The 18,681-nt window shown below is 41.0% G+C and overlaps 1 protein-coding gene across 6 annotated transcripts in view; it reads left to right on the top strand.

The window, feature by feature from the left end:
* CHD9 (chromodomain helicase DNA binding protein 9) overlaps positions 1 to 18,681 on the top strand; it is a 223,650-nt gene that overhangs the window by 45,942 nt on the left and 159,027 nt on the right. For 4 of the 6 annotated variants that reach the window (XM_038531052.1, XM_038531050.1, XM_038531051.1 and 1 more), the window contains exon 1: positions 6,550 to 6,679. The exons of 1 other annotated variant lie outside the window; for it this stretch is intronic. The gene's annotated coding sequence lies outside the window, so the exon portion shown is untranslated. Of the gene's footprint in view, positions 1 to 6,549; positions 6,680 to 6,809; positions 6,933 to 18,681 lie in introns of those variants that run through there. One more of the 6 variants, XM_038531049.1, reaches the window with a different exon arrangement.

Below are 18,681 nucleotides of genomic sequence, written 5' to 3'. Positions count from 1 at the left end.
AAGTTTTTGTGTGAACATGTTTTCATTTGGGGGGAAGGTGTTGATGGAAAACTTTTCAAGGAATTGTTTTCCAAAATGGCTGCACCATTTCACATTTCTACCAGTAATATATGAGGGTTCCAACTTCTCCACATTCTCATCAACACTTGTTATTGCCTGCCTTTCTTTTTAGAGCCATCCTAATGGATGTAAAGTAGTATCTCATTGTGGTTTTGAGTTGCATTTCTCTAATAACTAATAATGTTATGCATCTTGTGCATATTGGCTATTTGTATATCTTCACTGGAGAAATGTCTATTCAAAGTACACTTAAAATACTTTATTTTTACATTGGGTTATTTATCTTTTTATTGTTGAGTTGCAAGAAGTCTTCATACATTCTGGATTCTGGACCCTTATCAGATGTATGATTTGCAAATATTTTCTCATTCCGTGGGTGTCTTTGCACTTTCTTAATAGTGTCTTTTGAATCCTAAAAGTTTTTCTTTTATTTATTTATTTATTTATTTATTTATTTATTTATTTATTTATTTATGATAGTCAGAGAGAGAGAGAGAGAGGCAGAGACACAGGCAGAGGGAGAAGCAGGCTCCATGCACCGGGAGCCTGATGTGGGATTCGATCCCGGGTCTCCAGGATCGCGCCCTGGGCCAAAGGCAGGCGCCAAACCGCTGCACCACCCAGGGATCCCCCTAAAAGTTTTTCTATGTTGATGTTCAGTGTATCTATTTTTTGGTTGCTTTAATTTTAATGAAGCCCAATTTATCTATATTTCCTTTTGTTGCTTGCGCTGTGGTGTCATGTACTGTGTACAAAACCATTGCTAACCCAAGGTCCAGAAGATTTACTCCTATGTTTTCTTCCTAGAGTTTTATTTTTACCTCTAGGTCCATGATCTCTCTCTCTCTTTTTTTAAAAGATTTTCTTAAAAAAAAAAAAAAAGATTCTTTCTCCTTTCTTTCTTTCTTTCTTTCTTTCTTTCTTTCTTTCTTTCTTTCTTTCTTTCTTTCTCTTTCTTTCTTTCCTTCCTTCCTTCCTTCCTTCCTTCCTTCCTTCCTTCCTTCCTTCCTTCTTTCTTTCTTTCTTTCTTTCTTTCTTTCTTTCTTTCTTTCTTTCTTTCTTCTTTTTTCTTTCCTTCTTTCTTTATCCATGAGAGACAGAGAGAGAGAGAGAGAGAGTCAGAGACACAGGCAGACGCTGGGATCATGCCCTGAGCCGAAGGCAGATGCTCAACCACTGAGCCACCCAGGGGCCCTATTTATTTCTTTGGGAGACAGAGTGAGAGAGCACAAACAGAGGAAGGAGCAGAGGGAGAGGGAGAAGCAGACTTCTTGCTGAGCAGAGAGCTGGATGCAGGGCTCTATCCCAGGATCCTAGGATCACGAATTGAGTTGAATGCAGACACCTAGCCAACTGAGTCACCTAGGTGCCATTGATCCATGATCCTTTTTGATTTCTTTTTTTCTGTATGGTATAAGGTAGGGATCCAGCTTCATTCTCTAGCATTTGTATATTCATTTGTCTTTCTCAACTTACATGTCTTAGCACTCTTGTTGAAAATAAATTGACCATAATGTAAAAGTTTATTTCTGGACTCTCAGTTCTATTCCATTGATCTATATGTCTATCCTTATGCCAGTTCCTCAGTGTAGCATTGTACGTTAGTGTAGCATTGTACGTTACTGTAGCATTGTAGTAAGTTTTGAAATCAGGAAGCATGAGTCCTTCAACTCTTTTTTTTTTTTTGATGGATTTAAAAAATTTTTTCTTTATTTTTTGTTTTTCAAGTAACCTCTGTCCCCAGTGTCAGAGACACTGAGCTCACAACCCTGAGATCAAGAGCCACATGCTCTATGGACTGAGCCAGCTAGGTGCCCCAAAGGATTTTTCTTTTAATCCAGTGCAGGTAGCATACAGTTATATTCATTTCAGTCTTTTTTTTCAAGGATGTTTTGACTATTCTGTGGGCCTTCTTTTTGCAGGTCCCACTGAGATAGTGTCTAATGCTGAGCTTTGCAGGTCTAGGCCTTTAAAAAAATTATTGAGGTAAAAAAATGAAAAAAATTATTGAGGTATGATTGACATATAGCATATTGGTTTCAGGTAATGATAATGATTACCTGAAACATTACATAATGATTTGATATTTGTATATATTGGGAAATGATCACCATAGTAAATCTAATTAGCATCCATCACCATACATAATTACAAACCTTTTTCTTCTTGGGGTGAGAACTTTTAAGATTTATTCTTTTACCAATTTTCAAATATGCAATACAGTATTATTAACTGTAGTCACCAGGCTGCACATTACATTCCTATGGCTTATTCTGTAACTGGAAGTTTGTACCTTTTTTAAAAAAAGATTTATTTATTTGAGAGAGAGAGAGAGCACATGAATGGGAGAGCCTGAGTCAGCCCCTGTGAGGAGTGCAGACCCTGATTTGGGGCTCAATCTCAAGACCCTGAGATCATGACCTGAGCCGAAACCAAGAGTCAACTGACTGCTCAACTGACTGCACCACCCAGACACCATGGAATTTTGTATCTTTTGAACCCCTTCACCCATTTTTCCCATCCACTACCCCCTCCTCTGGCAGCCATGAGTCTGTTTTCTATATGTATGAGTTTGGTTGGGCTTTTTTTTTTTTTTTTTTTTTTTTTAATTTTAATTTCTATTTTTAAATTTTTTTTTGGCTTTTTGGTTTTTTTTTAGATTTCACACATAAGTGAGATCATGTAGTCTTTGTCTTTCTCTGTCTGACTTACTTCACTTAGCTTAATACCCTCAAGATCCATCCATGTTGTTGAAATGGTAAGATTTCATTCCTTTTTATGGTTGAATAATATCCCATTGTGTATACATACCACATTGCCTTTATCTGTTTCTCCATTAATAGACACTTAGGTAAGGGCACTTGGGTGGCTCAGTTGGAAGAGCATTGGACTCTTGATCTCGGGATCTTGAGTTCAAGTACCACATTAAGGGTAGAGATTACTTAATAAATAAACTTAAAAAAATAGATACTTGGGTTGTTTCCATGTCTTGGCTATTGTAAATAATGCTATAGTGAATAGAGGGCTGGGGGGTGCAGATATCTTTTCAAGGTAGGGGTTTTGTTTTCTTCAGATAAAAACCCAGAAGAGGAATTGCTGGCTCATTTGGTAGTTCTATTTTTAATTTTTGAGGCACCTCCATACTGTTTTCTATAGTGGCAGCACCAATTTACATTTCCATTGACAGTGCACAAGGGTTCCCTTTTCTCTGTATCCTCTCAACACTTATTTCTTGTACGTTTGGTAATAGCCATTCTAACAGGTCTGAAGTGAGTTTTAGGATATCGAGTATATCAATTGTCCCCAAATGTGAACAGGTGCCAGAGCATTGGTTCATATTCCTCCAACTTGCCAGAAAATGTCATTTGATGTATGCATTTTGGGATATTTCTTTCTTGGTGTCCCGAACCAGAATGCCTATCCCCCCCTTCTCAGATGCCAAATTAATAACCAAGAGGTTGCTTACTAAACATGGAATCAGAAACTATGGCTGAAGGGAGGGATATAGTATAATGGTTAAGAGGTATAAGCTTTAGGACCAGACAGCTCAAAGTTTGAATCCTACCTCTTCTACTCAGTAATTGTGTAATCAATGCAAGATTTTGGTTTTATTCATCCATACAGTAGGAAAAAAATCATCCCTTCCTTATAGAGTGGTTGTGAAGGTAAAGTGAAATAATAAGTGTAAACCCTTAACACTGCCTAGGACTAATTAAATTTCAGTAAATGGTACCTATTGGACTTGAGTGGTTTTCCTGCAGAGTAAGAAGAACTGCTCTTGGTCATGGTGCAAGCTTTCTGGGGACTTGAATCATTGCATCTGCAAATAGAGGACTTTTTTTGGTTTGAAAGGCACTGGGAAGAACCAGAGCCATTTTTACTCTAGAGTGGAATAGAGGGATCTGGAGAGCATTGCTACCACCGGCCTCTGGATATTCCATTGCCTGATAGAAATGGTAGGCCAGTGTTGCTAGATTTTGAGGTTGTTGATGACAATTGATTTTTGTTCATGTAAATTGCAGCGGGTAGGGTCACCTGTCTGACTCAGTCAGAAGAGAATGTGACCTATTGATCTCAGGGACATGAGTTTGAGCCCTCCATGGGGTATAGCTATTGCTTAAGCAAAACTTTAAAAAATAAATTGCAGAGGATAGTATTTACTGATCTGGCTTCTTAATTCTGGGATTTAGAGCTATTCTTTGCAATAACTTTTTCAGGATCCATATACTCAGAAACCTCAGTTACCAAGTTACCAAGAATACCACTAAGAATAAGAAATAAGTTGAACAAAATAGATGTCACAAAAACGCACTTGTTAACCCATGAGAGAATCTCACAGAAAATCTTTACTTAAAACCAGAGTCTAAACTAATAAAAGTTTATCAGTGTTTGTTTATAGTAGGATAGAAGGAGGAAGGGAGGGAGGGAGGGAGGAAGGGAGAAAAGAAGGAAGGAGGTTGCTAGATTAAAAAAATAGAGAAATTATCAGTCCAGGAGTGAGGAACGAGACATAGAAACAGGCAGAGGTAAGTTTAAAATAATAACAGCTTGTCTAGAGGCCATTTTTCATAAGGACAAACAGATCTACATATTTCTGAGGGCATTCATTGATCATAATAGAATACAATAATGCTGATACTGATAATGATGCTCTTTAATCCCCAAGTGTAAGTAATGTTCAAAGATTCCAGGAAACCTGAGTTTTCTTGGGGGAGAAAATTCTGTAAACAAAAACAAACAAACAAACAAAAAACAAGTAGCTGAAGTTTTAGACAAGATATGGAATATCCTATTCTCTTTTTTGATGCCAGATAAATGAGATGTTACTGGCCTTAAATTTGATTCAACAGGTTGGATTTGCAAATGAAAGCAGTATTCAACTAGGAAGTAATGTAGGGAGCTCAGGGGTGAACTGTGTCTGTGCCTTCTTATCTTAGTGTGTGGTTGTTATTAAGCATCCTTGAGGGGAATCAAAGCTGTAATTGTAAGGTCTCTCTCAGCAGGGTTCCCTCCCAGGCCCTTCAGCATCTGAGCTAAATAGACTTGTGTCGATCCAAGCTGGAGGGCCTGCTCCGGTACAGAGAGAGTGAAATGGCCCGGTGGGGGGGGGGGGGGGGGGGCCTAGCACTCTGCGTCCCGTAGCCATTCCCTTCCGCTCAGGCATAAACAACCCCGGGGACACTGCTCTGTGCTTCTTTGTGGAGTCTAAATTCCAGACACTTCCGTCCCCTGTAAGGTGAGTGCTAAATATCACCCACAGTGGATCTGAACCCGTGAACAGTCTCCAACAAACACACATAAGGCAGACTCCAGTCCCAGCATCCCCTGATTTGGTCTATCTCTCATGCCAACAATGGATTTTAAAGCTTTAATTAGACACTAAAAGCCAGCCCAGGGCCTGAAAGAGACCCACAGAATTTTAGAGCTGGAAGGCTTTTTTTTTTTTTTTTTTTTTTTTTTTTAAGAAAATGTGTCCAGCCTCTTCATTTTACAGAAGGGAAAACCGAGGCCCTGGGACGTGTTACGACTTCACGGAGGTCACACAGTTAATTAGTGACAGAGCGAAAGGGGAGCCGGCTGTCCCCACAGGTGCGTCGGCCGGTGGTTGTCTACTAGGCCACCTACTCCTACCCCAGTGCCCCCCCCCCGCCCCCCGCCCTTCTCGTTCCTTCCTCCTCTCCCCGCACAGCCGTGCAAGTCAGAACGCGGGCCTGAACCTCGCGGAGACTAGGTGTCCTCAGCCCCGCGCCTTCCCGCTAGCAGGTGCTCGGCACCTGGGCGGAATCGCTGCATCATCGCGGCGCCCGTCTCCTCGCTCCCGGTTCACGGCACAGGCGCGTGCGGCGGCGGGGTCAGAGCGGAAGAAGACACGGCCCCGGACCCACGCTCAGGACACCTGGCCCCGGGCGGGCGGGCGGGCGGACCCGGTGCCCAGCGCGTGAGTGACCTCGGCGCCGACCCCGCCGCCGGGCCGCTCGCGGCCGGGGCGCGCCTGCCGGGCCTGACGTGGCGGCGGGGCCGCGGGGAGGGGAGAGGCCGTCGCGAGGGGCGCGGCCTGACGTGGCGGCCGCGGCGGCGCGGCGAGGGGAGCCGGGGCACTGCACTGCCCCGCGCTCCGGCCAGAGGGCGCCCGGCCCCAACACTTCCCCGCCCCGGGGCCGCCCGGGCTCCCGGAGTAACCGCACCGGCGATTGGGCCGGCGGCGCGGCGGGGCCATGTTGGAGCGCGGCGGCGACCCCGCCTCCCGCCGCCCCCCCCGCCCCCCGCCCCGGGTCGAGCCGGGCCGCGGGGGAAAGCGGCGCGGCGAGGGGGGGAGCCTCCCTCCTGGGTCGCCCGACGCGGCGGGAGCGGCGGCGGCGGGAGCGGCGGCGGGAGCGGCCGCGGTCACGGCCGCCCCCCCCCCCCCAGCCCCGGCCAATCAGCGGCGCGGGCACAAATATGCAAATGGCGCGCCGGAGCTGCCGGAGTGCCGCTCGCAGGGGCTGGTGGGGTCGCGCTGGGGGAGTGCACTGGGCCAATCAGGCGGGTGCGTGGCGGCGCGGGGGAGGCGGTGCCCCTTCACTCCTCCCTCCGCTCCCTCCCGGCCCCGCGCTGACAGGGGGGCCTGGCCGCGCCGCCGGTAAGTGCCGCCGCCGCCGCCGCCGCCGCCCGCCGTTGCCACCCGCCGCCCCGGGCGTGGGGAGGAAGCCCGGGGGCACCGCAGGGCAGCGGCCGCTGCTCAACTGGTGGGGAGAGGCGGGGGCGGGTTCTGTCAGCCGGGTGGTCGCCTGAGGCCGCCCCCGCCCGGCCAGCCGCGCGTGTCAGTCTCGGTCGAGGCGGGGGGCGGCGGGGGCGCCTCAGTCATGGCGAAGCCCGAGAGCCAGCGAGCGGCGGTGAGTACGTGCCGCCAACGCCGCCGCCCACGCCGCCGCCCGGCCGGGGCGGGGGTGGGGGTCGTGGTCGGGGCCGGCCGGGCCGGGGCCGCCGCCGCCGCCGCCGCCGCCGCCGCCGGAGGTGAGGGGCCCGCGCCCGGGGACGGCGGGGCGCGCGGGGAGGCCGGGGAGGGGGCGCTGCCCGCACGTGCGGCCCAGCCCGCCCGCGGCCCGCCCCGCGCCTGTCATGGCTGCGGGCTGCTGCCCCCGCCCCCCGGCCCGCAGACCCCGGGGTCGGGACCCGGCCGCCGCGCCTGTTGCGTCGGGCGGAGGTGAGGGCAGGGTGGGCAGGGCCCGCTTCCCCGCCGGGCGCGAGGTCGGGGCCTCGGGTCAGCCCGCTCCCCTCCATCCTGCAGCCTCTTCCCCCGCCCGCCGGCTCTCGCCTCCGTGACTCATGACAGGGCGTCCCGCGCGGGCGCTGGTGCCCCCGAGCCCGGACGCCCCGCGCCCTCCCGGGCCTGGCCTGCCGGCCGCGGCCGCGCTCCTGCCCTGGGAGGCGGCGCCGAGGGGCGGCCCCGGGGGCCTCTCCGCGCCTGCGGCGGGGTCGGGACCCGCGGCCGCCCGGCTCTCTCGGGCGCCGGCTGTGGGACGTGGTGGGTGGTTCCAGGGCTGCCTTCGCGGACATCCATCCCAAAGCCAAGCGCGACCCGGAAAGCCTGGGTGTCTCGCTGGCCTGTCGTCGCAGTCGCCAGCTCAGAGTGGTTTCTGTCTGTTCCTTTTTTGGTTCTGTTTTCCCTTTTTTTTTTTTTTTTTTTTAAGAAATAAAACTTTTTAGAACAAAGTAGACGAAACATCTCTCCAGTCGTGATACTAACAGTGTTGTTACACAGTTACTTTCCTGGGAGTCTGGGATTGGACATTATGATGACTTTTCTCCATTATGTGAAATACTCCTAACTATACCTCAGGATTGCCCCGTATTTGAATAAAGTTTATTTTCATTAATAAAAGCACTATCACAGTTTAGTTTCTCAGTTTTGCATGCTACTTTTCACCATTTCTTTTTCTCTGATTTCAAACTCCAGTTCTACTTAACCAACTAGGATCTTGAACAGAAAAAAAAAAAAAAGGGCTTACCTTGTGTAATGTTGCTCTGCCTGAACTGTGCACAACTGTACAGGTACTTTGTAAAAGAACGGCCAGGTCTGCAAACACTTAAATGTACAGAAGGTGAACTTACCCGGTCAGGGGCGGGGATTCCACATTGCGGAGGGAGGGTGTGTGTGTGTGCGTGTGCCCAATCACAAGTGTGTGTGGATTTTGGGTTTTGGGGGGAGGGGGTTTCAGTGCAAAAGAATGAACATAGTGTGTCTTCATTTCTGTTAGATTTACAGAACTTGAAATTAAGTAGGAGTTTTTGCTAATAGCACAGAGCCCTCCATAGGATAGAAACCGGATAAATATTTGCTCTAAGCAAGTTAAACATGTATTCTGTATCTTTCAAGATTTTGTCTCTGCTTCTATTGCTTAGACATTTCATATTAAGTAGGTATAGTGTCCTACAAGGTATTAATAGGTCTCAGTTCTGGGTGAGTTTCCTATAGACTACAGGTCATATAATATAGACATGAAATGCTCTGGGGGAAGAAAAAGTAGTTGCCTCCCATATTTGATTGAGGTATCTTTGTCATCCTGGACAGTTTCAGGGGAGTGGGTGTTGTAGAGTTAGAAAACAAAAACCTTGTGATTGATTAACTAGGAGAAGATGATGTCCTAAGGACATAGGAAATAGCAATCAGAAGAAAAAAATTGTGCTGGTGTAACTAGTAAAGCCTTCTTGACTTGAAAGGAGTTCTGATTGGAGAGAATCAGGACTTTGTCACTTTACTAGCTATATAGTAGTCAAGTCTCTTAACCTCTGTGAACCTAAGTTTTCTTGAATTTTACAATTCTCTGATTATGAACGCCCCATTGGATCTGTCCTCTGAGATACAAAAATTATGCCTGGGTTTAAGTGTAAGAAAAGGCAGAGGTTTTGAAACAAATTGTGGTATAGTTGGCCTTACCTGAAAAGAACATTTTTAAAAGAATAAGCTCAAGTAGGCAGGTATGAATAAAGAAAGCAGTGTTGTTTAAAAGGAAAAAAAAAAAAAAAAAACTCATGACAAGATGAGATTAATAAAATCCTAGAATTTTCAACTTGGAAGTATCTTTACAAACTTTTAATTCCAAATCCCTTTTCTAATGTAACTGAATGCCTTCTCTAAGACATTAAGCTGGACCTTGGCATAGAACTGAAGGAGAGAATGTATAAATTTAAAAGGTACCAACTGAAAAAGCATTGCAGACTTTAAGATCTATTGAAGTTTCAATAGTAAAATAAAAACCTTGGCACATGTGAACATATTAGTTACGCTGAAGAGTTAGATGTGTTGGGGATCCCTGAGTGGCTCAGCGGTTTAGCTCCTGCCTTTGGCCCAGGGTGTGATCCTGGGGTCCCGGGATCGAATCTCACATTGGGCTTCCTGCGTGGAGCCTGCTTCTCTCTCTCTCTCTCTCTCTCTCTCTCATGAATAAATAAAATCTTTAAAGAAAAAAAAAAAAGAGATGTGTTAATCATTCATGTAAATGTAGTGGAAGAAAAAGTCAACTAAATACTTTGATAGAGAAGACAAAATTCTGGAGAGGTCAAAGTATAAAGGAAAAATAAATATGACTGAAATAATCTACTGGGGAAATTCCATCATATATTAGTATAGTGAGTACAGAACATTGGTAAGAATATGGAAACTTATGGCATTTGGTTAGAGTGAAATAAATTATGAAACTAATGTCATAAATGTTTGAAAAACTTTGAATGCCAAAAATTGGAATCAGAAGAGATTTATGGACACTGAAAAGATAGAACCATTTTATGGTTTTATTGTAACCTTTTAAATGTTTTGTAGCTGTTGTGGTCTTAAGATGATAATCCTCTTAACCATACAGATTTCTTACATAATAGAAGACTTAGCTTTTTTTTCACTTATTTACTTTGTGAATGTAAGTTGCCACATTCCAGTTTTATAACTGTCTTCTAACACTGTGTTTCTGTTTACTTGTTTGGCCTTCACTCCCATCCATTCTACCCCTGAATTTTACCAGTCTATGAATATTGAGGTCAAATTCCACTTTGCAAGTAAGATAGTCTCTTGTCATTGTAGCCCTTAGGGATTTCTCCTTCCCATGAGACTATAGTGTTATTATTTGTCTCACTTATTTGACATATGTACAACTTCCTGACCTTCCCTCTACTGTATTGCTTTTAATTTTGCAGGAACACCTTCTGCCCCTCCCTTTTAGAAACAGTTGGAAAGCTGATCACGCGATGAGGGAAACTCAAAGAAGTGGAAGCCACTTTTTTTTTTTTTTTTAAGATTTTATTTATTTATTTGACACAGAGAGAGCACAACTAGATAGAGTGGCAGGCAGAGGGAGCGGGAGAAGCAGGCTCTCTGCTGAGCAAAGAACCTGATGCAGGATTCAATCCCAGGACTCCAGGATCATGACCTGAGCTTAAGGCAGATGCCTAACCAACTGAGCCACCCAGGTGTCCCATGGAAGCCACTTTGAGCTATAATTCATTCTCTGAACTCCAGGTCACTCACATCCATTCATCCATTAAACCAATTAACTTATTGTTTCCTTTATTAGTCAATTTCTTATATAATATAAATTTATTAAGTGATTCCTACCTTTGTAGAATTTATAGTTTATTAGTAGAGACAGGTAATAGGCAAGTAAATAACAAATGTAAAATTGCAACTTGTGATGAATTCAATAAAGGAAGAGAACAGACTGTTGTGAAAGAAAAATGGGGAGGATTGTAGACTGCATGGTCAGAGAAGGCCTCAGGTGACGATATTTAAGTACAGACAAAGAATAAGAAGCTAGATAGTTTCTTGGAAGAGAGAAGGATATGTATGAAGGCAAGAAAGAGCTTAATATGTTGGAAGAAATGAAAGAAGTTCAGTGTGGCAGGAGTATAATAATAGAGGAAACTCATGCAAGTAAAAGATAGCCAGAGAGCAGATCATACAGGGCCTTGCAGGGCATGTTGAAGATCTGGGTTTTACTAACGATGATGCAGTCAATCACTGATGATTTTGAAGTAGAGGAGTACTATGCTTTCCATTTTAAGAATGACACTGGTTGAGAATGGATGGAGGAAGGCAAGGATGAAAGCAAAGACTACTACAGTTGTTGAGGTAAGATGATGGTGGCTGGCACTAGGGTAGCAGTATAATCTCATGGGAGTGGCAGGGGCATTGACAACTTCATGACGGATTGGATGTTAAAGGAAAGATGTCAGGGTGAACTCCAGGTTCCCGGCTTGAAGACCTAGAAAGGTGATGGTAAGATTTACTGAGATGAACATGAGGGGAAGAATAGGTTTGGCAAGAAATTAAGTTTTGAATACCATTTCCAGACAAGAGCACGGCAAGGGGATGTCCTACCTTTATCTGAATGAATGAGAGATGCCTCAGTCGGAATAGGTTTAACTATATATGTGACGCCATATTACGACATACTCATAATGTATGTTTTGAGAAGAGGCAGCTTCATATTTGTGTTAGAAGGATTAGTAACTGAAATGATCTTTTTAACAATACAGTTCAGTTTTTGAAAGTTTATTTGTGAAAATTTCCTTGATATAGATAATATTAGATAAAGTTTGAGGAAAAAAATCTGTATTAGATGGGTTCCGATATTTGGGTCATGGTGCAGAATTCAAAAGTCTTATAATCTTTTATGTTTTCAAAAAATGGCACTCTTCTAAGTTATTAGCTTGTAGGCAGCCTGATATTTATCATTTTTAATGAGGCTTCTGGTGCTTATGAGTAAAAATTATAAGTGCAGGCCATTAAGGAGCTATTTATTATTCATCAAATAACTGTAGATATTGTTTCTGTTTAACTTGTCATTATTAACTAAGCAAATAGTAACTTTTTTTTATTGTACTTTAAAACTTTTTAACCAGTAATTTTAAATGTTATTGCTACAAAGAAACACAAAACAAAGAAGTTTCAAATCTGAAGGGAAAAAAAAAGAAAAATTATTTTTCTTGTTCAGTAGTCATTTCAGTTTAGTTTACCTGACTAAGCAGCTGCAGTGTAAAGTATATTAAATTTTATTCTATTGGAAATCAATGGCTGTGCTTCTGAAAGATAACTGCTAATATATTTTATTCTTTCATAAGAAGAAGGAAAAAATAGGATAATGGTTAGGCTTCATATATTTTGTATAAAGTTTGTTTTATCTTAAGGTTTTGTGGTTTATTACACATTACTGAGTAAATTCAAAGTTATCTTTTTTAACTAGAATTCATATAAATGTATTTATATTTTTGGCAGGTATTTTACTTTTACACTGTTAATCTTTAAAACAGCAATTCATTAAAAATATTCATTAAATTTTTTTCTTCAATTAAGGAACTGAACAGCTTTACCTAGCATAAATCTAGAAATTCAAGATTATAGATTTGGTACATTTATTTAGTCTATCTTATAGATGAAGAAACAGAACTACAGAGAAATGGAGTTGCCTGAGCTTTCTAGTATTAGGGACTATTTTATTTTGGAGGTTGCTTAACTCACTGAATTCACTATATATCCAAATAACAAGAATACACTTAGTTCTGATTTGGTAAACATGTATCTAGATCAGTATACAGAGTTTTCTTAAGTCCTTTCAGAAACCATTCTATATTTGCTTACCAGTATTATTTTGAGTGGCATGTACTGTAAATGGTAACTTACAAATATTTACTTTTTTATGATTCATCTTGTTTCAATTAGGTTTTTAGTTTTTTTGATAAGTTATGACATTCAGAAAAGTATATATCATACGTTTATAACTCTGTAATTTATTACAAAGTAAACGTATCTCTGTAACCACTACCTAGGCTAAGGAATAGAAGCTCCTCCCGTACTCCCTTGCAATCATCACTCCCTTTCAGCCTCCCAGAGATAACTACTATGCTGACTTCTAAAACTATAGAGTAGTTTTGGCTGGGTTTTGAGCTTTATGTAAATTAATTCATATACTATGTGTTCTTTTGTGTAATATTATATCTGAGACTAATCTGTGTTTTTCCATATAGAAATAGTTCATTCATTCTCATTGCTGTTGATTCTAATGTAGGATGAACATGTTTTCAGTTTGGAACTGTTATGAATGATACTGATAAGAGCATTTCTGTATGTGGCTTTTGGTGAGCACAGATGTACACACATTTCTGTGGCATATATTTTTCTAGAAGTGGAAAAACTGGTCATGGATATGTGTATATTCAACTTTACCAATAATGCCAGATCATTTTCCAGATTTGTTGTTCCAGTTTATATTTAACAGTGTATGAGAATGCCGATTGCTTTATACTCAATTATGTAGTTTGATAAAACACCACTATACAGTATTTGAAAAATCTTGTGCTCTTTTTAAAAAGTCTCCAAAGATGACTTTTTGGTGATGGATAGCTATTTCTACCTAAAAGAGACATAAACGAGGACCTATGTTGTGCCTATTAGATTACAGTATATTCAAACAAAGCATAGCTTTTTGTTTTCAAAGTTATAACCAAATAAGATACTGTCTTTTCTCAATTCTTAAAAATGTTTGGTTTGAAATACAGTGACTAGTACAGCATTATAGGGGCTATGGTTTAGAAAGAACAAAAAAATAACATGTATCTGTAACTTAAAGAAATTTTGAAGGAGATAGGAAAAAACCTTCAGTCAAAGTGAATTTCATAACTATTAGGTGCACGGTACTTTAAAATAAGACCCTGGGGAAGGAGGAGGGGAAGTATTATAAGGATCTATATTATTCCTGAAATGAATAGTGTTATGTCAGAAATGACCAAAGCTCCCAGGGCTACTGTGATAGGGTTTTGCATCATTATGTATATAGATAGGGACCCAGGCTATTGCTTTCTCGGTATGCTTTTGGTCAAAGACTTCAAGGAAGGCAATGAGATGCTCTGTGGTCTCATTAAAGTATTGGGGAATTGAATTTTATATCTTTATTTTATATAGTAGTAAGAAGAAATGTTTTTAATAATTTATGGTATTCCAAGAAAAAATGGAATTGAGTTTCTAAAGGATTTGAATGTTGAAACCACATCTTAGAAGACATGTTGAGGAAGAAGTGTCAACATTTGACTGAATTTGAAATGCTAAGTAAATGGATTTGATAGAAATGAAGTTACTGCATAGAATCTTATGCCTATTAAATTACTTTAAATGAATCAGAAAGGTAAGGAAAGCTATAAAAAAGAAAATCAGGATAGTGTAGTATCCTAGAAGCAGAGAGAATCCCCAGAAAGCAGAGGGGTTACTTGAACTGAGTTCAGGAAACATGTAAACAGCTTTTGTTATAGGCCAGGCAGGGTAGTAGTTGGTACCACAGATGAATAAGTCATGGGCCTTGTTCTTGAAGCATCCAGTGCCTAAATAGTATATGATAGATGAGATGCATGGATGATTGGAAGCATCATATAGAAGATGGCATTTTTGAGTTTAGCTTCTGTCACTTTTTGTTAGTGGTGGCAAGTGTTTCTTAGTGGTCAAAGACAAGGATTGAGAGAACACTTGGATTTGTCCAAGAGCTCATTATTCACCCTTGAAAGTATAGTTGCAGTAATTTTAACAAGAGGTTAACAGGCAAGTGGGTCTTTGTGTCAGTATTTGTCATTGAATGAAAGGATAGATATAAGATGATTTTGTGTGTACATTTTTGTTAAGGTAGGAGAAACACTGCCTAAAGTTAGAAAGGAAGCAGGTTATTTTAAGGGATGATTAAAGATCCTAGACAGAGATGGAATGTATGTGGGTGTAAGCTAGATGAAATGGCATAAAGAGGTGAAAGTTTTATCTTTGGAATAAAGTTATGCTTCCTCTTCTGAGAAGAGCCAGAAGAAAACAGATAGAAGCAAAGAGAGATACCTGCTTCTGAAAAGATGACTGGTGAGTTTCAATTGGGAAACCTTGGAAGAGTAAGAGGCAGAATTTTCCTTGGGTGAAATTAGGGAGGTTAGGGTTGAAGGCTTGAGGAAATAGCCTAGAAGCATAGGGAAATGTATTTAAACACTTTCTAAGCAAAAGCAAGGACCACATTGAAGGTACAGGTTGTTATTAACCTTGTGACAATACTGTGCCAGGGTGCCAGGCATATAACAAATATTATAAATAGGCAGAAATGTTCATTGAATTGGATTGAGGTCTAGAGGTCACATTACATTGGTGGTGTTAATAGAATATGGTGGGTTGAGTGAATTGAAAATGGTCACAAGCATCCCTGAGTGGCTCAGTGGTTGAGTGTCTGCCTTCAGCTCAGGGTGTGATCCCAGGGTCCCAGGATCAAGTCCTGCATCAGGCTCCCCACAGGGAGCCTGCTTCTCCCTCTGCCTGTGTCTTTGCCTCTCTGTGTGTCTCTCATGAATAAATAAAATCTTAAAAAAAAAAAAAAAAGGAAATGGTCACAAGGGTATTGAAGCATTAAAGATTATTAGCAGAAGAATCTGAGGCAGTCTGGAGAAGCTTAAAAGTCATAAGAGAATTTGAATGACTTGGGAAATCAGGAGTGAGATGACAGGTATGAGAGGAAAAGCTACATTTTATTAAATGCTTTCTATATTTTAGGAACTTTGAATGTATTTCTAAACCATGTATATTTCTAAACTGTGCAACAGCCCTGTGAGTTAGGTGGTAATAGTTGATGTGTGTCTCAATTTTTAGTGTATTTTACACTTTGGAAAATTGTGCATTTAAATCAATTTCCTTTTTAAAATACTAATTGAAATTTATTTGGTTTTATAATATGTATTTATACGTAACTTGGCTAGGGGTATGATTGATGTTCAGGACTACTTCAATGAGACAACTTGCCCTGACTCATTAGCAGGTAGGAAACTTACAATCTATTTTCAGTATCAGCCCCAAATTAGTCTCAATCATCTTTTACCAAGAGTAGAGATGAGATTATGTTTCAGAAATTTCTCTGTGAGATTTACACTAAATTAAGTGTGAATGCCAGCAAACTAAGTAATTGAATTTAGTAAATCACTATCTGCAGAGGGAGATGTTAATATAAACATTAAATAACTGTATTTATTACTGATTTTCAGGTCTTTCAAAAGCAAGGAATCCTTTTTTTTTTTTTTTTAAGTAATCTCTGCACCCAGTGTGGTGCTCAAATTTATAACCCTGAGATCAAGACTTGCATGCTCTATCAACTGAGCCAGCTAAGCACTCCAGAATCCTTTGTTTTTTGAAACTCCTACTCAAAAGCTTAATCTGTAAGATATATAAAGGCTGAATATTTAGGGTGAAATCTTTTGTTGGTGAGGAAATGGAGGAAGGTGAGATCTGAAGCCCTCTCTTCCTTTCAGTGGCTAAAGATTACCCAGTACTCCAAAGAGTATAGATTGAAGACTGCTTTCATGGTGTTTTATGTGGTTTATTTTACAGTAGTTCTATGAGATCAATACCGTTACATTCCCCTTCTCAATTTTTTGTGTGTGGTAAAAAATATATAACATAAGATACACTATTTTAACTATTTTTAAGTGGACAGTTCAATGGGAGCTTCTTAAAGTCATAAAAATGACATATTATTGCTTAAAATAATGAATCTCTGCTTTTGGAGTGATTATTAAGGATTGAGGAGTTTTGTTTTATGTTATGACACTGTTGAATTTTGAAAACATTTGAGCATTTCCTATGTGCCAGGAATTGTACTAGTAGATGCTAGGGGTACAGAGATGAGTAAGAACCAACCTCTGCACTCATCTTTAGTAGGGAAGACAGATTTAGTAAATAAGATCTACTAAGTAGACATTCTAGGTGTACTACTAGACCAAGAATGATAATATGGTGTGTAATGTGTGAGACGCAAAATATGAGTGCCTACCAGTTTGAGGAGAGTGTATGTCTACATGTACTTGTAGGCTTCCTAGAGATGGTAGGACTTGAGTTTAATCTCAAAGACATTACTTTATCAAATGGAGGAAGGTGGGAGGTGAAGGGCAGTGTTATAGGCATAGAAAACTTATACATAGTAATGGAGATGTGAGAATGTTTGAATTCAGGCAATATTTCAGCATGGTTGAGCACAGATTACCTATGGGAGAATAGAAGCAAAAAGAGGTGGATGTCTTTAGGAAGGGAATAAAATGACCAAGTATATATGTTGGGAGGGCAAAGACAAATTTAGGCATGTGATGATACCATTGATTTGTATAAACATTTTCTGAATGAGTTGGAAACTAAGTACAATTAGATATAACAGGCTTGGGTCTTTGTAATTTTTGAGCAAGTTAACATAAAATTCTGATCTACATTCCCACTTCTGTGGGCCATTGAGAGTGAAATACATATTTATCAAGCATTTACTATGTTTTGGGACTTTGGATATATTCTTCTGAACTCTGCAGTAGTTGCCAAGTAGATGATTATCTGAGGAAAGCGGACTGAGAGGTTCCAAGAACTGCTCAGGGTTACACAGTTTAGAGAGATGGTAGAAACCTGGGGTTCTTCAGTTACGCAGTTACTCATTTATATTTGCCAGGTATTTTTCTAATTGACAAGTGAATCTTTTATTATTAAACAGTTGAAGTTATATATTGTAGTGAGATTAATCCAAAACATATGATACATAGAGCAGAGTTAAGGATGGGACTTAATAGAATAGTATAGAGATTGGAATATATGACATTAAAGTCTTTTATCAATGTGGGCTTCTGTAATGATTTTGTGTATTAATAGAATGATCTAGGAACTTAATTATTAGTTTGCTGTTGGAAATAATTTAGAAGGATGTCCAACTGGACAGCTATTTCAGATTGGTTTATATTTCTCTTGGGTTCTAATTTTTGGTAGTATTCATGTTGTTATATGTTAAGGTCATATTAGCCTGAAAAATTTTAAAAATGAGGATATTCCTACAACCTAATATAATGACTACCTTTGATATACTTTTAAAAGGAATTTTAGGTATAGAACACTATGATTGGGACATCTGGGTGGCTCAGTGGTTGAGCGTCTGCCTTTGGCTCAGGTCATGATCCCAGGGTCCTAGGATCAAATCCCACATTAAGCTCCCTCCTGGCTGGGAGTCTGCTTCTCCCTCTGTCCATGTCTCTGCCTCTCTGTGTCTCTCAAGAATAAATAAATAAAATCTTTAAAAAAAACAAACAAACAACAACACTATAATCAATGTCTTCAGGAAGAGAAAAAAATCGTGGTCTTTTTTTAAATTAAAAAGTATTTTAAAAATTTAATTTTGGCTAAGTTTTTATTTTAGGTGGGACCCACTATTTTATGTCTTCCTTGCATTTATTCCTTAATGAGAATTGTAAGCTTCTTTTTCCTGATGGAGCTTATATCTCTAGTTTTGTTGAGATAGGTGTATTTTTTTTCATTCCTTTCTTGGAAGTCTATAGAGTTTTTAAACATTTATGAACATGTGAATGGAAAATAAACCATAGTATAAAATGTTGAGTTAGAAGGTAGCTTTAGGAGCATCTCATCCAAACCTATCATTGATGAGGAAACTGAAGGGCAGAGAGCTAAATATGTCACACATTCAGTTAGAGATTACAATTTTGGTCTCCGAATAAGGAAAAACAAATAATATCAATAGGTTTTAGTTGATAGTTTGGGGTAATGAATTTTCTCTTTTGGATCCTTTTAGCCTATTTTGAAAGTGTCTGCTTAGGTTTATAAGTAAC

The sequence above is a fragment of the Canis lupus genome, chromosome 2 (assembly GCF_011100685.1).
Source record: "Canis lupus familiaris isolate Mischka breed German Shepherd chromosome 2, alternate assembly UU_Cfam_GSD_1.0, whole genome shotgun sequence".
NCBI lineage: Eukaryota > Metazoa > Chordata > Mammalia > Carnivora > Canidae > Canis > Canis lupus.
The sequence above is the reverse complement of the archived record's forward strand: the minus strand, read 5'-3'. Positions and strand labels throughout refer to the sequence as shown.